At 37.6% G+C, this 15,251-nt stretch overlaps 1 long non-coding RNA gene across 1 annotated transcript; it reads right to left on the reverse strand.

The window, feature by feature from the left end:
* Positions 1–8,785: 8,785 nt before the first annotated feature.
* Positions 8,786–11,022, reverse strand: LOC139969653 (uncharacterized). Its single transcript, XR_011793781.1, has 2 exons — positions 10,760–11,022; positions 8,786–9,571 (listed from the first exon to the last, which is right to left on the reverse strand). It is a non-coding gene; the product is annotated as an uncharacterized lncRNA (long non-coding RNA).
* Between the last annotated feature and the right edge of the window lie 4,229 nt (positions 11,023–15,251).

The raw sequence follows: 15,251 nt of genomic DNA on the forward strand, positions 1-15,251 counted from the left end.
TAGTCACAGTTTCAATATAACGGGACAGCATGGGGTTTGGGAATGGATCACAGTTTTCTTGGTTTTACATACCCTGGTTTTTCGCGCCCAGATATTTCGTGCCAACGGTAATATAATGCTTTATCTTATATGTTTTCAGAAGAACAGGTAATTCAGTAAACTAATCTGTAAAATCTATTCCTAGATTCGTCAGTATAGTTCTAATCGATTGAATTTTTAATAAATAAGACTAAATATTAAAATCGATCAAATTGAGAGAGAATGAGTTTGTTGGCATCAGTTTCTATTCAAGTCAGCTGTCAAAACGTATCTTTTCACCAAAGCATATATGTTATAGTTGTTATTATTATGTTAAGCGCTACGAGAATTATTTCATAGTTTGTTTGGCGCTATATAAAAATTATGTATTATTATTATTATTATTCTATATGCTCTGTCTCAGATGGCCCAGTAAACGATCATTCTTCATAAAAGCCAGACATGCACACACTTATACACACACACATAAAGGGTTACAAAATATTGTCATACTTTAACTCATCTCGAAGGAATCGCATTCTAGATTTATTTATAAACAGTAATTCCCTGAAGGGAAAAAAAATTCAATCAATTGACGAAGATAGGCAGCCGTTTAAGTTAAACCAACCGGATCATAACATCGATAATAGGCCGACATGCACCGTCCACGTAATAAGGCGAAATTGCGCGGAAGCCTCTCGCACCTTACGGCTGTCTAATCATATCAATATACGCACCGGTTTTCTTTGACTCAAAGGAATTTAAATATTAACTTGGACACAAATATGATATCTCTGCATCTCATTTTAGTGAGTATTCTTCTTTCTTGTCCTTTAATTATTCATTGTTTCAGTTTGAAAAAGACCTTTATTAATTAACTGCTATATATATATGCATTCATCTCTGATTAAAATATTAAGATCGTTATCACATCATCTTGTCATCTTCAATGAGCTATTAATAAATTAAAAACTTAGCTTCATTTTCCCTAGTCCATTTTAGTCCATTTTAATCCATTTAGTCCATTTTCCTTGATTAAATGGCAAAAATAATACCAAGGTTTTCTCACTTGGCATTAAAAAATATAATAACAGCAAACAATCAACAAAGATATAAATAATTCGACATTTGCAAAGTAACATTTTCAAACTTTATAGTCGAGCTCAATTTTATCACGTTTGCTCGCGACATCAAACAAGTTTTGGTTAATTTTAAAATGAAATTATGACTTTAATGTTATCAGAAACAATATCGTATCATAACCATACTTACGGTACAACATCAGTATAACAGCTGCACTCATTCTACGTTATACATGAATGGGAGAAAAGTTATCGGAAATTCTTGGAAATCTAGAAATGCTCATTTTTTTTTTTTTTTTAGATATATAAAAATGTCGAAATAATTGTAGATTAAAATGAGACTAAATGTAGTTTCTAGCCCATATATCGTATAGACAGGATGGTTTCCATTTTCAAGAAACATTTGATCTTTCTTTTACCGGTTCGATATCGTTATTTTGCCTCTTATCCAATCAGAGAATGGCGTCATACATCACACGGCGGACGGCATAACGGTTTTGCATAATGATATTTAAGAGGCCCAGCATTTCAACGTCATTTATACCACCAAGTCACTTTTTTTTCTACCACATTAAAACGTTTACACATAGCTTATAACACGTTTAACTTGCGGTCAACGTCATTTGGGGAATTCTTGTTTAACAGTTACATCTAAGTGATTGTAAAATTGGTGGGCAATAGACCCCCAATCAGGGAAACCCAGTTAAAAGGTACTCAGCATTTATTAGTTTGGAAAGGAGGTATAATCGAATTGACCCTGTTGTATCAAATTTTATTTGAAGGCATCTTCAACGGTATATATTCGATCGGGCAATACGAAACTCGTCGGTTATGTTGAACGAGGTTACAATGACCACTCGAGAGTCCGATAAGAAGCAGAAAACGGGTACAAGGTTATACTGAAATAGAGATGGTACCGCCAGAAAGTATTTTATTTGAGGAAACATTTCGTAAACTTTCTATTACCTGTCAACCCGTTTCAGAACACGAGGGCGCGTGACAGACCTGTTTAGTAAACGTTTCTACTCGTATATACTTGTTAGAACCTATAGCATACATCTATACTTCAGTATAATCGTACTCGTTCTTGTGGTGTTTTACTGGACTCGGAACATTTACAATATAGTTGTACAGGAACTAATGCAAAATTACATACTCCTACTCCTGCTAACAGCCTTGTACTCGTGTACTAGTACTCACACCAAGGGGATTGCTACTTGTTTTCGTACTTTTTTATTTTATTTAATAATAATGAAACACAGGGCCCCTGGCCGGGGTGGGGCAAGGAGGGGGTTAGGTTCAGCTATTTTACATTGGTCCATAAGAGGGAATATACCACTACAATGTGTCATAAGTTTCTTTTCGCTCAATTATAGCTACACTTAGACAGAAGTTATATGCCATACAAACTTGCATGCTCTATCTGTGCCACGGGGTCTAACGGCAGCCTGCTTCAAGTCTAGAACATATCTGTAGCAGAGATAACAATAGCCTTATAGACTGCTCGAAATATAAAATCATCGTAAGCTGACGCCCTTTTGCAACATTAAACATTTAGGCTATAACTAACTAATCGTTACAATGATTCTATATATTACTGTTAGAACGCAGACCGCTCAGAGAACACATTGCTCCAGTTTCAGCAGGAAATCTCCGTTTTCAAACTTCTTTCTCTGAGATGCAGTATGCCCTGACATGGTTAGGGGAGCCCCACGGGTTGAGATGTCTGTAACCTACAGCGACGTCTAGTCTTCCTGGCTTTAACCAGGGAGTTGTTATTCCATAACAACTCCCTGCTTTAACGGGCGTCTTTGATTCTATATAATAGAGGTTGGCACTAGAGAGTGTGTCGTAGATTCCTAACCATTGGTAACGTCAGAGGACCATGATTAATAATGAAAGTTGATCACGGTGTCCTATGGGAGGTTTTACTTAAATGCCCCACATACTTTTCCCGCCATAAACTGATGCGGTTGAGAACACATGCCCGATTCGTCAGGACCACAATCACATTAAAATATATTTATTTGTTTCGCCTTCAAGTAAATCAATTATACTCACTCTGTTTATTCAAATTCGTTATTCATCATGTTTGCGTCTATTGTGTTATTTTTTGTGTATGGAAACTTCAGCCACATTTAAATACGATTTCAGAAGATAATTTCGTAACGTTTGATACTGTCATACATGAGAAGCATTTCTACTACGCTTGACGCGTTTTACAACATAATATGGAAATTGATATCTATATATAGTACGCTGTGACGAACAAACGTTACGACGTAGTTATACTACGTAAGACAACAACGTCGCCTTGACGTGTATGCTTTCATTGTCTTTGTCAGAACCATGCTTGGAGTTACAATGACGAAAAACTGTTAATACTCAATTGGCAGGAGCAAGGACTACGCAGAAATGATTTCTTATTTTTTACATAAAAAATAAAAAACTACAAACCATACGTATTTTACATATACATACGTATTTCTAACATGATCGTGTATGGACTGTATAAGACACCGTACGAAAACTACAGAAAGTGACGGTAATTTTACAGCAGTTGCGGGACCAAAATTCCAACGTTAAGGACCTAATGTTATGTGTTACTGTGTGAGTAGAAAATTGACCTAACACCTTATATATATACAAATTAAAGCATTAAATTTCTCTTCACATAATGGTCAACGAAACGTGTTGTTGACAATATATCATGTTGAAATATCTCTCTTGAGATGTCAATCAATATATTCATCATAAATTTTTATTAAAATAGTACAATCATGTTAATTAAAATAGAATAGATACGGATGCTCATTAGCTCCATGTTACACAGATTCTGTTGTAATTTGTATAAAATGCAGGATTTTCAGAAGACAAATTAATTACCATTGGCATGGATTTGGCTTAGGTACGTTTAAGTGCGTGGGTACGAGGATTGGGGCGGTGGGCGGGTCTAAGGGAGGAGGGGTGGTTGAGGGGTATACGTATACGTAACACTGGATGACAGATGGGTTGGGGGTATACGTAACACTGGAGGACAGATGTGTTAGGGGTATACGTAACACTGGATGACAGATGGGTTGGGGATATATATAACTGGGGCACATATGGGTTGGGGTATATGTAACTGGGCATGTATGGGTTAGGGGTATACATAACACTTGAAGACAAACGGGGATGCGCCTAGTTAACACAGAGGGATGGATGGAGAGTATGGGTCCGTACAACGGAATGATATATATTCTGGGCAAGCGAGTACGCAACGCTTGGATGGATGGGTGGGGCCCGAAGGATTAACAATCCATTTCCCCCTTCCCCACCACTGTACTATTATCTAAGGACTCTCTCGACCGTTTTGCTAAGATGTAATTGTGACAACAAATTCGAAAATTTCAAGAAAAAAACCCAACAAATTTCTATTCATTTCTGTCTGGTTTCATAAACCATATTTTCTTTGGTGTCAAAGGAATAACCCTAGGACATGCAGGTGAAAGCCAGTCGGTGGTGACTTATTTGACTAGAAATGACCCGTGAATGATAAACAAAGAGGAATTTTCATCTCTCGTCACGCAAATACACATGAGCGGCGAAAAGTCTTTAGATCATTCGTGCCATGATCGATGTTAACAGACATTGTTCAAATACTGACGAAATTCAGGTGTGTTAGATTTCAAAATAAACATTTCCCTAAAAATAGATACTTGAAGATATAGCTATATAGGCCTATATGCCTGTCCTACTTTTGCTATAAGAATATAAGCCATCCAAGACAGTTATAATGGTTATTAACGGTTACTATAATAATACGCATGCGTGGATCCAGAGGGTGGGGTGCAGGGTGTACACCCATATACCCTTTACAACAAAAACTGTTAAGTAGTAATAAATTCAAGCTTGCGTATCAACCGATTTGTAAGCAATTATAAATTAACCTATATGCCTCAGAATGCGGCAACATTTCAAATCTCAAATTTTAATTCTCTCAGGGGAGGGGTGGGGGGGGAGGCGGAGTTAGCTTGAACGACCCCGGAGCCACGCCTCTTCCTTTTCAAATGATTGGATCCGCTTCTGATAAGTACCCATTAATGGCACCTTTTGGTAATGAAGATGTATAGGAATTAACTTTGAAATAAATGAACTTAGAAAACCATTACAGGTGCGTATCCAGGGGGGGGCGTTGGGGGCGCGCGCCCCCCGGGTAAGAAAAAGAGAAGAGAAAAAAAGAGAAGAAAAAAGGAAAAAAAGAGGGGAAAAAAGAGGAGGAGGAGAGGAAGGAAGGGAAAAGAAAAAGAAGAAAGAGAGAATAAGGAGAAAAAGAAGGAGTAAAAGCAAAACGCGAAGACACCGGGAAGAGAAAGAAGAACAGTGACATCATTACAGAGCTGAAGGGTAGCCAGTGACGGATCAATGATTTCGTAAAAGTGTGACTCACCCTACCCCTTACACCGACAACTCCATATTTTGACGTTTCCATTTTCCTCTCTCACTAATGATCTATATATATATACTATATATGGTCTATCATAACGCGTGTGTAGAATTGTGCTATGAAACCAACTGTGGCTGGTCTCGAACTCGACCGTATCGTCGGGGAACATGACGCATTTTGGGATGGGGGCGACCGCCCGCCCCCCCCCATTCAGCATTTTTTTTAAATGATATCGCAAAGTGATTTCAAAATAGAAAGTGATTAGAGGCAACTTACAAGGCCTGGGAAGTGTCATTTCCAGCGATCTGGGAGACATTTTCGGCCAAAATTTGCTTGTACGCTTCGCGCCAACCTATGGTGGTGCTACGCTTAGATAATTTGCCTACAGGCTTCGCCCCTCCCTTGGCAAATTCCTCGCTACGCGCCTGTTCGAATTTGTTACGCAAACAGCAGATATCACATCATATCAGTGAGCATGAAAATGGCGTTCCAGGATGAAAAGCCTCAAAACTGTCCGACTTGCCTGAAAAAAATAACCAAAAATTTTCGCGCGCGAAGCGCGCGTTCAACGTTTTCATGTCAATATCATATAAGCAAGCATCGGTTATTACATCGCATGCCATCATGTACCGTACGGTCCGTTCAAATTGCGCAGTATACCGCGGGATGCTAATGTAAACAACGACATGTCTCATGTAGATGTATAAAAAGCATGGAGGTCCAATTATGTCAAAACTCTCTTCTACATTAGTAATGGCGAATTAGGGCCTGCACCCCCGCCGCGCAGTGGCGGAGCGTCCATATGGTCAGGGGGCGGATGCCCCCCCTGACGGACTCAAATGGACTGCTGGCGCCTTTTTCAGCTCTTTACCACTTTTTACTTATTCTAGATTATTGACTTTTTTATTGCGCTCTCATCTACTTATTGACATTTGTCACATTTTGTTCGTGTAATTTGGCGATGACACCTTATTCTTCGTTTATCTGCAAAATTAGCCAGGCCCGGAAAGGGTCATTTCCGGCGATCTAGGGAGTATCTTTACTCAAAAATTTTCTGTACGCTACGCGCCAACCAGTGGTGGCGCTCCGCTTAGATAGTGTCGAAAGCGCCCCTTCAGACCATTCTCACCACTCCTGACCAATACCCCTAGCTCCGCCACTGCCGCCGCGCCTCCTACGCTATGTGTGTAGTGTTCGGTTTCGGAAATATCTGCTATTTTTTCATTTCCTTCAACCAAGTTTTATAATAGCCGTTAAAACAGGTTTTAATATTTGTACACCAATGTGTCTGAATTTTCGAAAATTTCTGACCAACATTCTACATCACACTTCCCTCTACTCGTGCAATTTTGACCGGTCTGTTAGGGGTTGAAGGAAGTTTTTTCTATATTGGTTGTCCATAGATGAAATTTTGTACAACATTATGGGTATGTTTTGAAGTGAGTTTATTCACGAGAAATGTGAATTTTCAAATTCTGAACAAATATGGGGCTTAAAACCTTGAAAAGTGGGGCTGACGGGTATTGTGGGCCGCGAAGTAGAATCACCTACAAAAGCAAAGACCCACAGGAGATGCGATCAGGTCGAACATGATGTGTGCCGGGTTGACAATCTTCAAAAAGGTTATGGATGGAAAAAAAAACTATTAGGAAATACTTGGTTCTCAGGCAAAAAGTGTACATCTGGTTGGTCATTTCAACCCCGAGAAGTGCCGTTTCCGGTGATCTGGGGGGTTTCAAAACAAGAAATTTTCTTGTACGCTGCGCGCCAACCGATGGTGGCGCTCCGCTTAGATAGTAATCAGAGCCGTATATAGAGAGAGTTTGGCCAACCATGTAACCGATTTGGATTGGTCGAGAGGGAAAACGCCCACACAGGGTGGTAAAATAGGTCCACTTGAAAACTTTATAGCAGACGACACGCATACCCACAGTGTATAGACTATCGTTTGTGTACACGAAAAAGTACGAAATTATGAAAGAAATGGTGCTTGGGATGCTGCAATCGGTCAGAACATGGATATTGTTGTTTGATTTTCCGACTGACCATAAAAGAAGAGGAATTTTTTGGAAGTAGAAAGAACAAGATGGAGATCTAATGAAAAAAAGTCTGTATAGCCTAGGCCCATACTAGCCATAGGCCCTAGTGTAATACGAGTAATGTACAAGCAATGCGAGAATTTTACGTTCAGACTGGTTTCTGTAACTACATTCATGGCTATTCTATCTCGTTTTACGATTCACAAATTCGATTTCATTATGCCAGCTCTCCTAATCATAGGCATGACAGTTTCAGTCGCACATAGTTATCCTAATTCCTAGTTATTGTATGCCTAGCCTAAAAAAGTATCACTTTTAGTTTAATGTAAAAGGGTGGGCTAGCCTCTAGGCATCACGTAAAGCCCTAATCCTTAGTTAAGCCCGAATCATAAGTTAAGCCTGGGCTTAGTTAGACCTGGACCATTCTTGCTATTACTACAACTGTTATAGCACATTACATAATATGCCACAGTATAAGGCCCAATTAAACTAGGCCTAAGGAAAACAAAGTAGCCTAGGCCTAAACTAGTTAGGCAAGGTCTATACTCATTGGCAACTTGTGGGTTGTGTACACATACAGGCCTAATTATATAGACCCTTTTAGTATGCCATAAACAAGTGCCCAAATGGTTAAATGATCTTGGTTTGTGTTAATTGTCAGCATTGGCCTAGCCTTTTTAGGCTAACATGAATTCAGCCTAATTTTTTCTTCTTCAAAAGTATAGCCTAGGCCTTGGTTTGATTTGGATGCAGTCAACTATCATTTTTCAAAGTAGCAGGGGCCTAGGCTACATTTCTAAGACCACTAGGCCAAGGCTAATTATGGTATGGTTTTGTGTCGCTAGAAAATGCAGACAGTAATGAAACCTGATACCTTGTTATCTTTTATCTAGACCTGAGACGTCCACGCTGCTATGTGCACTGTGTTGTGGGTATTGACCGTGATGTTTGTATTGACTGTACACTAATGTCTATTTACAGATGGTAGCAAGCTGTGTGTGTATTTTCTGGGATCAATGGTGGTGTCTAACACTTCTGTTACACCGCATTCCAAACTAGGTCAGATAACCGGCATGAGACGTTTCTTTGTGCGGGAGTCTTCACACCCTTTAAGGAGAAGTATTTATATCCCATTAATAGAGAAAGAATTATGTTTCAATTGGTAGCATGCAACTTAAAATTTTGGAAACATTAGATACAATCAAACAGTAACAAGGTTCATTTACAAGGTAATCTACTGCCCTTTATTTCACATTAGTCTGTCACATCAGAAGGTCACAGCTTTCAATAATTATACAAACAAATTCCCTTGATGGGTGCTTCGTTAGATTCCTGCAATTTTCAAGTTTATCAATGTAATAAGTTCTGAATGTGGCAATGTGGAGAAGCTTTGGGATAATCTGTGGATAAGACTGCCAGACTATCAACAAGATTCCACATCCATGCAACTCCAACTGCTTCCTTCACCTCCTTGCAGATGTACCACATGTCCAAAAAAAAGTCAGCATTGGTTAATGTAATTAAAATCTGGCTTCCTCCTGAGCTGGCAAATACACATGAATTGTCAAGTACAGAGGTCAGTGTGAAACCACTGAAAGATCTTCTCAGCTTTCAAGAAAACAAAGACTTGAAGCCAAATTGATAGAGGCCACACTGATACCATTGCACTCTCATAAGATGAAGGTATCACACACACTTCATTTTGCTTCTGCGGTGCAGTGCCTGGTAGACTGTGAGGGTCACCCAATGGATGTTTTAACAACTGCCTGGTTTATAGAGCTCTTGAACAGATAATTCATCCTGATGTCTAGTCGTCATCCTGTCATGGCCTTGAGCAAGTTGAACCCACTTCAACACAAAGCAGCTATTGAATTCTTGTCTAGGTACTGTCAAATCCACATCACCATCATTGCTGGTTCCAGTTACGCCGACCATAATAAAAGAGTACAATGAGGGTTTTTTAATTCACCCAACAGAGCTTGCATTCCAGTACCTTTGGGCAGCTGAAAAGATATTCAGAAATTGTTATATGAGTGTGTTTGTATGCATGCATATGTGTGATTTTCTTGCTTTACAGAACAGCTCCATTTTGATAAGCTATGTAACGTGGAAACCTGCCAATCATATGTTTGAAATAGGACAGGCTGAAATGATTCTTAAATGAAAAGCTTAACGACTTCTTGCGTTTTTATACATCACTGTTCAGGTAAGGCCAGTAAGGGCAGTATGAAGAATAAGTAACAATTAATAATTATCATTATGGCCATTTGCTGTCTGCATAATAACAAACTGAATGATGTCATCAGCCCTGTGCTCAGTTGACAACACTGATAAGTAGGCACACTATGTCAGTGTGATCCATGAAACCTTATTAAGGACATGACCGTATAGTATATATGTTAATGGAAAATACATAAGCTACAACATACACCAGTATTCAGTTGTTGCAGGTTTTTTTTTTCTCGACAGACCCATTCAATCTGTTGCACCTACTATAGCCTAGTACTACATTCCTGAGAAATTAACACCTTAATATCATTCTTAGGTTTGCCCACAGACTCCCAACTATTGCTAACTCCTACACTCAAGTATATAGCTTAGTTTAGTAGAAAAAAAGACCAGGACACTCAAGTCCCCATTAAGGACCCTAAGACTATATGAGAGGAATAAAACCGGGGACATCAAATGTCATACCCAATTACAATGCTTAATGTACTCATCCAAAGTATTCTTAAACCCATTCACACTACTTGCAATTCAACCTTCTCAGGCAAACCATTCCATCCATTCACAACCCTTGTATAAGTTGTATTAGACTTTAGAGAAAAAGTTATGCCGAATATTAATCCTACTATGTAACTTATGGAGTTTAATACAATGACCTCTGGTACAACTACTTTTGGCAAACCTGAAAAGATCAGTGAAGCATAAATTGTCATTTTATGTGTAGGCCTACTTTATTTAATTGAAGGATCTATTAATGTAGGCCTGATGCTATAGTTGTGCGTCTGTAATCTAGCCTAGCCAGGACTGTGATGTGTGCTTTTCGTTTGTATGACTAAAGTAGGACTAGTAGTATGAGGCGTAAAATAAAACAAGTGTAATGACAGGTTTTCAGCTAGTTTTCTATGCATTTCAGGTGTGAAGATAAACGTAAATGTCATTAACTAACGCATACTCTAATTCATTACCTGATATCCATTTTGTTCCTCGTATGCCTGTCAAAATCTGACATTCTGAGTCGCTTCGTTTGTTCGCAACGAGCACAGTGTGCAAAGCTGCTATATATTGTGTGTGGTGTTTTTCGTGTTTCGCGCAACTGGTAACGACAACTGGACCTATTTTGATGCCCATGGTTTGCGTGTGACGTCACAAATCGCCAGTTGGCCAAACTCTCTCTATATACGGCTCTGATAGTAATTCGCGCCCCCCGGGTTTGAAAATCCTGGATACGCGCCTGCATTAATAGTTGAAGTATTCTTGCTTTTTTAGACTTGCTCAAGTCTGCTGCCTAGTGAGTAAAGGAACCGTTGACATGTGATATCCCTCCAATGGAATAAGTCTTTTCTTAACTGTGTTAAGACGTTGTTCATGACATGATGCTGTCACATTTAGACTTACTCAAGTATGCGGCCTAGCGTGGGAAGGTACATTTAACTGACAATATCTCCCAAATACCCCCCCCCCCCAAAAAAAAAAAAAAAAAAATTCTCAGTTGTTGGGGGAAATTTTGATGACAATTACCTCTAGTATCACAGAGACCAATTGTAATGATTGGATTTCGCGTCTCCTCTAAGTCATTTCGATGTAATATTGTTGTTAACAGTGCCGTAGGATAATCTCAACATACATAGGCCTACCGCTGGACGCAGGGCAGTATATCTATGTTATAACTGACAACGGTATAGCCTACACCTGTTTATTCGGAAATGTGTGTAAACTATACGCTTATATGTGTTATGATGGTTATTAAATAGGTGAATGAACTCCGGTTTGCTGTTAATAAACACACAGTGGACAATAATGGCTCCAACGAGCCGTCCGACTTAGTTAAGAAAACGACCTTCGTGACATGTTGATACGGGGTTTATGCAACACGAAACCTATCGGCTTATCTTTAAATTAAGTTGGTACTGGATATATTGTTGGAGGTATATAGACCTACGTATATTGGAGTATCAGAAGTATACCACTTCAGATCCTAAGGAGCACTGGACTGTCCATTCACAGCTCCATATCAAATTACTTTCTCTCGAAATACAGGTAAGTCCTGATAAATAAACTTTGTACACACTTTTAAAAACCTATATTTTACACCTGCTGCTATGGACCTATTTTAATAAAAACAAATTAACTTACTTTTTTTTATTACTATAGTAATTAAAATTGATTATAAATTGATTATAAATGCCCATTTACTTATTTATTTCCCCTTCTTATTTTGTATTTACGGTGTATGCGTCATTGCAACTTAACTCCATTGTTACCTAGTGTTCATATAAAGTTTGAATAAAATTGATGAAAGTTATATACAATTTTATATATTGATACAACGTTTCACTGCTTAGATACTTAATTTTCATATTTTCATTTTTCATACCGGACAGACCGTTTTTGTCAAGATGCGTATATATTTAGTCGTTGCCTTAGAGTTAAGCACTCATAGATGTGTTTGTTATAGTATAACGGAAAATTCCAAAAATGTTAATATATCTTTAAAATAACCAGTTATATTTGGTATAACTTGCACACACATGAAAAGCAGTTTCTGGCATACTGTATAAGTTGAATTTTGAAAACAAAGGAAAATCTGATTGAGTTTGAGGTTTGAGTTTATTTTTTTGTCTTTTTATCCTCGTCTGAGGTACAAGGAAACTGACAGAAAGGAACAATACCATAAAATAACAATTTAATTAAGACAAACAGGTAAAGAAATCCATATTAAAGGCACAAAAGAACACGTCCTTGGTGATACTTCGCACATTACAAGTGTATTAAAATGTGTCTACCAAATTTACTGAGATTCTTTAGCACTCTACTATAACTGCTTTGGAAAAGTTGTTCCATTTTCAAAAAGGTGGGTCGTATCATCCTGAAATAAGGTTTGATATAATTTCTTTCCTGATTTAAAGTTAAGGACATTGACAAATATATATATAATGGAATATAATGAAATAATGAATAAGTTAGCGAATGGAAACAAGCGAGAATTATAATAAATATTATCGAACTTTCAAAATTGTTGAAAGTTGGAACAGAGAAGAAGAAAAGAGTCGTTGTCATGTGAAAACAATAAATGTGAAGAAATTAATGACGTATGTAACCGAGTACTCAACGTATAAGACATGTACATACAGATGCTAAGATTTACAACATCGCTTGGAAAACAGCGCCGAGGAGAAGATTTGAGAAGAAGGGGGGAGGGGTATTTCAAGACACATAACTGGGACACAGTCTGCATGGGGTGCACAAGGTTGTGTCAAGCGGGGGTAGAAAATGTGCGAAATCATGTGTTTCATTTAATAAACGCTCTCAAATAAGTGATATGAATACACGAAAAGTTTGTTAACGATATAAAGCAATATCCAATTTTGGTTGAATAAAAATTCGAAATAAACACCAGTTAATCTGTTATTGTAAGGTTAATGCTCTAATTAACCTTTGTTCACAGTTTTTCAAGATTATTAATTTAAATTGCATGATATAGACTGAACTAAAGGCGAACTAAAGAGGTTAATGAGGCTCTTGAGCCTATAAGACTAAAGCGATAAGAGAGTAAACGTATCCCACGAAGGGCTCTTATATCCAGGAATTATACGGGCATATGCCATCACCTCGATCTACGTCATTAAGTGATCCTCACCAATTCCATTTAAAAAAAAATACTAAGAATTATTTCTTTTAAGAATTACGTGTGGTTTCTATTCTCTGACCTTTATTCATATACAGCCTATTGAAGGTTTGAGTAATTCTAAAATGGTATCACTAAATGGTATCACGAAGAATCTATATTGCTAGAGGCATGCATTACCAATGTTTTTTTCAAAAAAACTTCTGACAAACATTTCGGGACAAATTTCCATTGAATTGCAAGCTTACTCTGTTGTGAGCAGAGTTCCTTTAGGAACTCTAGTTTCGAGATATGCATACTGCCCTCTATTTTCTAAAAGTTTTGCCGTTTAACCTTCAAAAGAAAGGTAATTTCTGGCATTGAAGATAATAATGTGGAATTACATAAAACAGCCGTAGGCGGACGGAGCCATCTGTTTTGTATAGCAAACAGGGGAATATAGATTCTGTGATACATTCGGTTCCCCCCCCCCCTCCCTCTCTCTCTCGTTCACACACACATATCATATAAGATTTCGAGTAAAAAGGGGAATAAGTTTATAGTTTTTTTTTTCACTTCCTGACTTGAAGTTGTTATTAATTTTTTACAGTACCTGGGTTTTTCAAATATTGTCTTTTCGATCCAGCTATTTTTCCAATTTTTATTTCTCCAGTCTTTAAAACTAGCACGAGGTAGAAAGGCCACTCATCAGATCATAAAATGTGTTTTTATTGATAGTTATTCCTTCTATGTTTACCGTTTACATCAAATGCTCAAATACTCAACCTCGACGGGCGTTCATGCTTCGAATTTTGTCCCAAGTGTACAATTCTGTTCAGGAAATTTTTTATGTGCAGAGTAACAAGTATATATCAATTCGCGAAACTGGTCCCCTGAGAATGTACACATTGGCTTGATGTTATATAAATTCATCTACTCTTAACTATGTCATTGTTCCATTTGTTTGCATATTTTTAGCATTTGGAGAAAGTAAATCAAATGTTGTTTATTTCTTCTGCCCTTTACAGCCTTTATTTTGCAGTTTTTCATTTTTAGATAATATAAAGGAATTAGTTAAAAAAATAAAATGACATTACCATATCGCCCCAGTTTGCTGTGGTCTGTTTGCTAACACATATATAGCTCATCATGTCGTCAACACGTGCGTTCTGATTATCATCTTGGGGTCATCAGGGTCATCAGTATTTGACCTTAAATATGCTAGAATGTTAACAAAGAATGGTCACATGTGGTCCAAACCCATTTACTGTCGTCCGTTGTGTTCCTCGCAGAAAAATATAAAGCTGCCTTTAGCGTCAGTGAATTTACTTGTAATGTAATATTTGTACATATTATTTAAGTCAGAATATACTACTTATTTCTAGATTATAACATTTTCTCAGTTTTGTTTACTCAATATCTTTCATCAGCCCTCCATATAGAAATTTAAAATTAAAATTTCACTCAGAAAAGTATAATCTTTCTAAAAAGGAGTTTGTTTGTGGCCTAATTCTGTACGATTAATATCTGTCGTCAAGTTACCAACTGTTCATTCAGACTCTTTTATTTATTTTTAGTTATATATTTATTTGATTTTACATTTCCTGACTGTGCACGAACTTATTACATGCAATGTTGGCGGGTTGTTGAACTGTGTAGCTTTCCGATTGAGTGATACCCCTTAAGGTTTCGACAGTTGGCATATAGTTAGAAACATGTAACAATATATGTCTCGTCTTAGTTCTAAGAACAAGAATCATTGGAAGAATTTGTTTTATTTACTACTTTTCTCTTTGTATTAAAATACATTATTCACATTAACACTGGAAGGCGAAATCTCAGATTTGAAACCG

This window comes from Apostichopus japonicus, chromosome 7 (genome assembly GCF_037975245.1).
Source record: "Apostichopus japonicus isolate 1M-3 chromosome 7, ASM3797524v1, whole genome shotgun sequence".
Lineage (NCBI taxonomy): Eukaryota > Metazoa > Echinodermata > Holothuroidea > Aspidochirotida > Stichopodidae > Apostichopus > Apostichopus japonicus.